The 10,000-nt window shown below is 37.8% G+C and overlaps 1 pseudogene; it reads left to right on the forward strand.

The window, feature by feature from the left end:
• The first annotated feature begins 8,272 nt into the window (after nucleotides 1-8,272).
• Nucleotides 8,273-10,000, forward strand: part of LOC138053796 (uncharacterized) — an 8,914-nt pseudogene continuing 7,186 nt past the window's right edge.

Here is a 10,000-nt window from a genome sequence, read left to right on the forward strand (position 1 = left end):
ACCATGGCAGGTGGAAATCTGGCTCTGCCAAGGAATTATATTGCTGTGAAAATCTCCGACGACAGCTTCTTGCTACTTCGCGCATAGGTCTCTGAGTTACGTGCGCTCGCTCTCGTTCTTTGTTTTTCTCGACACAACTGGTCGTGTCCTTCCTATTTCAACGTGTTGTTGCCTTTCTGCTGATAGAACTTAAACGTTTCCTCTGCGGCGGAATGCAGTGACATAGCAGAGAAATGTGTTTATGTTCGGAATTTGCAGTTATGGCCGCAGTTTGATCTTCTAGGGATTTTATGCCACATCTCGGTATTTAAGCCTTGTCGCCTCTCGCGTTAGTCCCTCGACACAGCCAGTTTTACCGCTCGCACACCTTGCCGAGCTTAATTTTTCTAGTATGCTGTTTACGTTTAGTCTCGTAGTTTACAGTGATGTAATTCGTTTTTTCTCCGCCACTACTTTATTTCTTGTATGTTAGCTTTTTCTCGTCCCCAATAAACACAACTGGTCATGTCCTTCCTATTTCAACGTGTTGTTGCCTTTCTGCTGATTGCAACTTAAATGTTTTCTCTGCGGTGGAACGCAGTGACATAGTTCAGAACAGCCCTTTATTCCTGTCACAGACCGGTTTATTTTTAGATTGCATTTCCCACAACCCACAGGTGCCCGATGACTAACTTGATGTCATAGCATCACCGAACTGCATGTGTTAGTCTAACAGTAGAATGCTGTGGCAAAGGCCTTGTGTGGGAGTTGTTCGCTCCTAGTCATGGGTTCCTGATCTTCATTAACTGAACAGAGTGCATGACATTAAACGATTATCAGCTATGTAGATTGTTATATTTAATGTTGCTTTGTTCGCAACCTTTTGCTCCAATGATCCATTCCATAAGAAGTGCTGAAAGGAAAAACATGCAGAAAGAAAATAAATGAATTACTTTGTAGGGTTAGTTAGACAAAAAAAGCAATGACGAGGCTTTTAGACAGGTCCAGAGAGTACATGACAATAGCATGGGGGGTATGCATTAGAGTTGTAAAAAAAGGTGATTTATATACTACATAGATTGCGTGACAAACAACAAAATTGACGGCATTTAAAACCTTCATGTGGAAAGTTGACCAAAGTTGGGATTTTCGTCAAAGAAAATGACAATTGTCTCTTTGGCAATTGGACAAAAACGAGTGATAACTTTTAGGCGAGATGAAGAATCGAACTAAAGGAGAAAAGTCGTTGATGACCTGTAGCGATCTGGGTCATTTCACTTGGTTGTTGATATATTTCCATGTTACCAGGCTGAAATATATATCCCAGTCATCAATCTTCAAGTACTTGATTGAAAGATGAGCCTATTATAGAGTCTTCAAAATTTCCGGCCAATTGAAAGTTTTTTGTGAGTAGTAGCCAATAAAGTCTGGATAAAGGGTTTGACCGCTGCCTGTTTGTGGAGAGTTATTGCCATGATTTTAAAGAACTTCTTTGCATTATTTCTCTCAATCAAATAAAAGTACCAAAGAAATTTTTGTATTCCTTTTGAGCCAATCACTTTTTTGTGGAAATGGGAGTTATACTGGATATGGCACAGAGAACTTCAAAAAGAGTCTTAAAGTGAAATTTTCAGGCATGGAAATATGGGCCATCTTTACTTAATTCTCAAAACTTTCTTTTTGCACTAAGAATGTGATCTTTGGGCTTGAAATACTTGCAGACATCATCTTTCTCAATTGTATTATTCCGAATGTGTGAGGCAGGAATTTATTGCACCTTAAATGCGTGTTGATTACATGGACTTTGTGTCGACATCAGTAGCCTTCAATATTTTGTAATTTTGAGGGAAAAACAATACACCACAACACTCGCCATATACATGTAATAGGCTATTTCTGGGTACCAATATCAGCATTGGTGATTTTTAACCCATGTTTCGGAAATTTTCAATCTTACCCGACTTCAAATAAAAGAACAACTAAGGGCAAATTCACTTTTCTCAAAGTTGTCAAATGCCTTTGATGGGTTTTTGTACAGGGTTGCCCTTTTACACAACTTAGTTTACATCAAAAGCATGTGATATCATTGTCTAATGTAAACAGACTAAAAGAGTGCAAACTTTTAACTTTGTGTTTCTAAACACCAAGAGGCTAGTCCAAGGCTCAACTTACATTCCGGCAGTTAGCAAATCTTTCTTCCTTTTAATATGTGCTGAAAGAGTGACATTCGTTTTAGAAAAGTGCTAAGAAGCTTCAATTTTTTCTTGGAAACATTCAATAAGGCTAAAGGATGACTGAACTTTAATGTTATGGCATTTTTTGTGTGTTTTGTCATCCAGTGTGTCAAAAGGCTAAGCCTGAGACATTGTGGCTCAATGGTTTACTGGTGGTGCTCCAATCACATACTTCCCTCTTCCTATTCCTGATCCAACAAGACCTTGGGGAGGCTGGTGCTCAGACTGTCAGTCATTTTGTGCTGAGCACTATATCTGAAGAAAACATCAGGCATGTTTTGATGCATGGGACAAATGAGTGTATGAAAGAGCCACCAGTAACCATAAGTAGATATTTGGAAGCCAAGAGAGAACGTCAATTGCCAGTCAATGACCAACAAAGCATTTCTGCTCTCGCTAAAGAAACACTTTTGCCAGAGTCAGATGTTGAAATGTGGCTTGAACATCTCTCCGCAGTATCTGAGAGACCCAACGCTGGAGCAGTGACGGCAGCAGCTACCCGAAAGTCCAAACCCTGGTCACATGATAATTTAGATCATAGGTTGGGAAAAACGTTTGTTTCACCTTTATGCCCTGGCCCATACTGCGCTGATGGCAATGAGTATAAGTACATACAGTACTGTGCAAAAGTAATGAGAGCGAATTTCGATGAAATTTGACAAAATTGTGCAATATTTCGAAGGAGGCGAATTTTCGGCGAAATTTCTATAAAAAGTGAATGCAACTATTGTTCCGATATTATTGCAATTTCGTGCACATGCGCGAAATTTCGTGTGTATTTGGAGGATTTAGCAAAAGAAGGGCATTTCAACAAGTTTTGAATGTGCCAAGAAATTACGCAAAACTACTCTTGGTTCCTTTGCCCAGGCCAGGGCATTAATTAAGCTTTTCACAAACATACACATGGGAATTTGGGTTACCAGGATCGGATACGGTATGTTAATTTTTACTTAACTTTAACTTACGAAAAAAGGCTTTCTCAAGCAAAATTCCTTTAAAAAACAAATGAAATTGTCTTTATTTCAGTTCCTAGATAATGAAGATTATAATCTTGATGTCGAAAATATTTCCTCCAAATTTAAAGACTGCACAATTAAAACAAATTGATCTAATTACTTTAGTATCTAATCTGCTCCTATACTTTATTGGTACAACTATTGATGTATTTACCAGGTATGCTTCTCTTTAAAATTTAACAATGTTTCACTATTTAGTTTTACATTTTCTCTACTTAATATTGTAACTAAAGTTTTGTTTGATGATTGACCCGCCTCAAATAGCAAATTTGCTATCTGCGAATCAACATAAACTTAAATATCTTTTTTGTCATGAGAAATAGAAATAAAGAAATAAGAAATAAAGTTATGAACTGTCTTTGCTATTTATATTTCCTTTTTAAAATACCCCTTGTAACAAGTTGAAATGAAATGATGTATGGTGAATGTCAACAGGGAATGCTAAATGTCACGCAATGTTCCGAATGCTTCACTTTATTTCAAGGTATGTAAAATCCAAGACACTGCAAATATCTCCGTGAAATTGTCATTATTTAGTAAGATGTCCTTTCTCTCAATAATAAGTGTTTGTGGTGTGAACTTAACTTCACTGGACGTTCCACGTCCACATCTTGGTCATTGTAATTGACATTCTCTGCAATGATTACTTCCGTTAAATTTCTCTTTCTTAGAAAGCGGTACATCAAAGCCTGTGAAATACCAGTTTCCTAGATAATATCATTCACTTTCCACCCTTCGCAAATGCATGCCAAGTGTGCAAATGCCCTTATCTCGTTATAAATTTTCTGTTTGAAAACCAGGTTCAACACTGAACTGTCTGCAATCACACCAGCTGTTACATCACTGTTCTGACTACTACATCACATGACATCCCATAAAAAAATACAAAATGTGTGTATTTCACATATTAACCCACAAAAACGTTTCTAATACGTCATCATTACAGTTCATACAAAGTTATTTCATACAGACAACTGGCGCCAAAATTGCTGAGAAACTCTTTATCATTTAGGGTCTCTCTCAAGCTCAGCACGAAAATGCCCCCCAGTCTGCTCACCTCCGGGACAATGTTATGTTATTTGCTGTTTTGTATGAGCCATGTCAACAGCAGTACAACATTGATTAGGTGGGAGAGGGAGGGGTATCGCAGAAAACTAAATACGTAAAAATATTGAAGATCCGTTACCAGGATTCATATTAAGAAAAAAGTAAAATCGTTCTCTGGTAAAAAGTTTTGAAAAAACTATGAGCTTTCGACAGACTGAACTGCTGCCTTCAACGGATAAAAATGTGTGAAGCCTAAAAGCGAAAGAAATTTAAATATAACGAAAAATTCGCATAAATTAAAGGGTAAAAGCATGTAGTGGAAAGAATGTTTAAAATGCTAAGAAAATTAGTGTTTCTTCAAGAGAATGTGATATTGTCTTGAGAGCGGGCACGAATTGTTGTCTGCCCCTACAGTTTTTGCCGTGTGCCATGACTCCAATGTCTTTCTGCTCCAGTTGTTCGCTTTGTCAATGATTTTAGAATTGTTAAAGTGTACACGTACACGACATCCAAGTCACTAGCAGACCAGTTAAAACTTTACAGCAGCATTTCCCTATCCCTAAGTTTCGACCTGCTGAAGACGACCAGTGCAATGTCATCTATAAAATTCCATGCGCATCTTGCCCGTGGAGCTACATTGGCGAAACTAAAAGATCCTTTACTACTAGGAGAAAGGAACATATGAGGAACTTAAAGCATTGTACTAAAGGCTCAAATGTCGCAAAACACGCGTGGACTTTTAATCATGATATTGACTTTAACAATTCTAAAATCATTGACAAAGCAAACAACCGGAGCAGAAAGACATTGGAGTCATGGCAACAGCAAAAACTGTAGGGGCAGACAACAATTCGTGCCCGCTCTCAAGACAATATCACATTCTCTTGAAGAAACACTAATTTTCTTAGCATTTTAAACATTCTTTCCACTACATGCTTTTACCCTTTAATTTATGCGAATTTTTCGTTATATTTAAATTTCTTTCGCTTTTAGGCTTCACACATTTTTATCCGTTGAAGGCAGCAGTTCAGTCTGTCGAAAGCTCATAGTTTTTTCAAAACTTTTTACCAGAGAACGATTTTACTTTTTTCTTAATTAGAAAACTAAATATTCTTCTTTGCCAACAGAGCACACTGGCAACGACACTTTCATTGTTTTCAAACCATCTGAAGTAATTTTGTCACAAATCGTAGGTTAACTGCTGCTTCATGTATTACTATTAAATACTGGCTATAGGTTTTTATAACATAACTTGGATAAAACGCGCGTTCTGATTGGCCAATTGATCATTTCTATTTGCCCATCGGTGCACGCTCGCTGACGACAGCTGACGTGTGATCTAACTTAAGAAGAAAATGCCGTCACGAGCGCATCAGTCCTAATTTTCCGAGACATATTTTCCTCCTCTTAGAATCGGGGTGAACCTCTACAGAGCTCAAAAAAGAAAGACATAGCCCTAAAGATTAATCAGCAGCGGAGGAGAATTGAAGGTCTTAAAGCGACGAAAGAGCGTTTCGTGTTTGTACTGCTTTTGATTTCCAAAACACAATTTAAACTGTGCTTAAATATTCAAGCCGAATCGCGGAATTGAAATGGATTTTATGAGACCAGGGAAGATGCTACAGGAAAGTAAATAGTGTTTTGGAATGTCGATTTTATTCTTGAGATTTATTTCATCGGCCATTTGAGTTGAAATAGTGTAACGTCGTTTTTTTTGGATTGGAAAAGTTGTGCTGTTTGCGATAGCTTGATCGCTTTCAACAGAAGCGAAGCATGTGCAAAGACAGCGTGTTTGTGTCGACGCTCGCAAGAAAATCGAAATGTTTTCTCTCCTAAGAGCAAATTATTGTTGATTCCAATAAAAGTTTTGACTGGGAAAACTGTTTGTTTATGATATTCATTTTGTCTTGTTAATTCAAAGTTGTCTTAAAAAAGCAAAGTTGTGTTGACATCGTCTGTTGACCAAACTTGATTTATGCAAATACAAGCGAAACACACAGGAGTGGTGTTCACGATTATGTTATAAAAGAAATGGTAAGCGTGCAGCGTGCAACTATCGAGTTATGGACGCACTTGGGAGGTTTGCTTAGCAACCTCCCGCGTGCGTCCATAACTCGATAGTTGCACGCTGCGCGCTTACCATTTCTTAATTAATCACCTAGGCCCAGTTGTTCAAAAGCCAAGTAACATTAATCCATGGTTAAAGACAAACAAAGTCTAGTCAATTTTTTGAGGCTAAAAAATCTTGCAGCAACTTTTTCTGATCAGTAAGCAGACTGCAATTTAAGTTCCCGTAATCCAGGATTACTTAAATCAGGCTTTGAACAAGTGGGCCCTGGTTCTTAGAGGTGGGATTTCATTGTATTAGTGGGATTTACGATTTAATAGTTCATTCAGGGAGCAAATTTTGTTCCTTAAATGTTACAGTTTGAGCACTTAACTCATTAAATTTTCATTTTTATTTTTTTTATCATAGCTATAAAATTGCCATTGACTTGTAGAGAGACAGCCCCGAAATCTGAACTTTTACAGATGGTAATGTGAATTACATTCTCCAGACTATTCGGGGTGCTGACAAGTCGCATAAATTTATTGCTATTTCAACTTGACAGTTTTGCTCTTCCTTTCATGAAAGATGCAGTTAAGGCTAAGGGGTGCTGGCTGTATAGTTACAGTTACATATCTGTAACAGTAACAGGCAATTAGGCAATATCATAAGCAATACTCTACTGATTTAGAATAATGTACTTTTAAGGTGGCTCACAACAGTTTTTTTTTTCCGAGAGGAAACTGGAAACAAACGCGCAAAGTGCGATTACAACAACTGAGTAGTTTGTTTATTGTAAAGTGCAACTGTTGTGGAAAGCTGAATAATGTCAACACTTCTGGCCAACACAGAACTGGAAGCCGAGGGCCAAAAGCTGATGACATCAATACAAGAGCAGTATTAGGTTCTTTACATGCTGGTATTGGTCTAACCCAGTTAAACAATTTTTTATCTGTGTTCAACATTCCTTCAATAAACAGTGTTCTCTACAAAAGGCGGGAAAGAGAAATTGGTAATGCAGTTGAAGTAGTTGCCAGGGGCAGTTGCCAGAGTAATTTAAACCTCGAGAGAAACAGGGCAGGTGGCTCCAATGGGTGTTGTCACAGGGAAAGTATTGTCCTATGCAACTAGATGCAAAACCTGCAGGTTCTGTGATGCTGGTAAAAAGGCAGGCAAAACTTTAAAAAATCATGATTGCAGGAAAAATCATTCTGCGTCTTCAAAATTCATGGAACGAGAAGTGGCATGCCAGCTCTGGTGCAGTGCACCTGATGCCAGAGTCAAATTTTCTACTTACATTGGAGATGATGACAGCACAACTCTGGCTGATATTCATAGCAAAGTGCCATATGGTGTGGAAAAATGGTCAGACATTATTCATGCCAAGAGTTCTCTCACCACACGCTAATACAAGACCGGTTCAAAAATCCAAACTGTTCCATTTTAAGTTCAAAAGTGATCAATTACTTTTCAAAATGTTTTAGCTATGCCAATCTCAAAATGTTGGTGAGCCTGAAAATTTGAGAGCAAACCTAAAGAGCATTGTGCCACATGCATTTGGTAATCATGCAATGTGTGATATTCCTGGTGTGGATTTAAAAAAAGTCCTGCCACTTAAAAACACAGTGATTTACCCAATGGGAAGGATTTGCAAGGTGAACCACTGCAACGAGCTTTAAACGAATTGCTTTCTAAGTATACCACCGATGTCGTTAAAAGCAAGCTTTCTCCTGGTGCTAATTCTCAAAGAAATGAATCTTTAAACAGTATTATTGCTTCAAAAAACTCCAAAACTCGCTTCTATGGGGGAAGTGAAAGTAACGACTTCCAAGTTGCATGTGCAGTTGCTCAAAAAAATATTGGCTACAACTATGTGAGTAGAGTGCTTGAAGTTCTTAACATTTAACCTGGGCATCTTTGTCAGTTACACAGTGGAAAAAAAAGTTAACATGGACAGAAAAAGAAAGCCAGACAAGAAATTCAAGTACAGAAGGAGTCAGTTGCATGGTCAAAAATCAGCTCAAGCACTTTGTAAAGAAGCTAAAGAAGGAACAACATACGGAAACTCAGTAGGTTTGAACTTAGACCCTAGGACACAACAGCTTGCACCAACATCACTGATTGACTTAGATCGTTTGATGAAGAACATCTCAGTCAGTGAGCGAGTGAAATATGAGAAATTGGTAATCAACTGACTCTTTCGTATGATCCTTCCAAATTTCTACAAGTTTGTCGTCTTTGATACAGAGACAACCTGTACTGGTAAAAATGCAGAGCTTTATCAGTTGTCAGCTATTGATGAAACAGGAGTTAAAATTTTCTCTGAGTACATTCTGCCATTAGGAACCCTAAGTTATGCAGCTTCACGTGTTAATAAACTATCTGTAAGAACCATCAATGGCATGACAACTTCACACCGATTTAAGTGTGTACCCCAAATTTTGAGGTTGTTAAGAATTCATGAATTCAATCTATTGTTCTGGATTCATTACTCATTCCTGTCTAAGACTTGACGATTATGTGGCTCTTTTTCCGAAGGCCGCAAACCTTTGAAGTAGGTGAGATATTTTTCCTTTATTTGAAAATTTCTGGTTGGATGATTTGTTAATCTCTCTTGTTATCTGGTCGATGACAGATCTCAGTGAAAAGCTAGCAGGAGAATCAAATAATAAACATCTCACCTGATCCCAGCTGAACATGACAGATACGACTATTTTTTAAGCTCTTCAAAAACACTGATGTATCTCTGAATACTCCTCAGGAGTTTTCATAGCTTTGACAAGGAACGTATGGATGGCGCCTAATTTCTATTTTTCTGGTTGTCTTTGCTACCATTTATAATATCCCCAATTCCCGAACACATTGTCGCACGATGAATAAAACATTGACTATCGATTGCCGCTTTCGCTTCACACAGAAAACTCTGCTTGCTCAGAAGACAAACACGAGATGCTAACCGCATAACACAATTGGTCAGTCCATGTCGGTTGTTATGACAACTGTAGGGTACTGTCATGTATGATGCACTGAAGTAGCGAAACACATGTTGAATCTCGACTCGATCGCAAGGTTGTCGGCTAAAAAATACCTGAAAAATTTTCAATTATTGAATTTTTAGAGATGGAGTAAATGAGTATTAGAATGGAGAAATGAAGACCCTTTGACAAAATGTGTGACAATTTTCTTTTGTTTATCATCGAAGAATGAACAATAGCTTTAATATTAATCACTTCTCTTCTCTAACTGATCTACAGCTTCGATTTTTTGCGCCAACAGTGAAATCCATAATGGTCGATCTTAAAGCAGTTAAACAGTCTTTATGCGGGCTTTTTATATCCTGTTTTGACAGTTTGAATAATAAAGGAATACTCCTTTTGTTTCGATCTGTGAAAAACAATAGGAAATTAGTTTCAGCATTACAATCGGCACAGACAACTTATCTTTAATTGACTAAGAAAATGAAACGTGAGTGCGGCGGGCTCTCACACACGCCAATTCTCGAAATTGTTCGCGAAATGCATCTCAAGTAGATTCATAAAACAGTATTGAAAGCTGTTGATTTTTGGACTACATCTTTTCTTTTAAAATCATTTCAAATTTCAGTTTTAAAATTAAACGCGTGATCAAACCGCAGTTTCTAAAAGCCGGAACGACCCACAACGATCCACAATGACCCA

Source organism: Montipora capricornis, chromosome 6 (assembly GCF_036669925.1).
Source record: "Montipora capricornis isolate CH-2021 chromosome 6, ASM3666992v2, whole genome shotgun sequence".
NCBI classification, from domain to species: Eukaryota; Metazoa; Cnidaria; class Anthozoa; order Scleractinia; family Acroporidae; genus Montipora; species Montipora capricornis.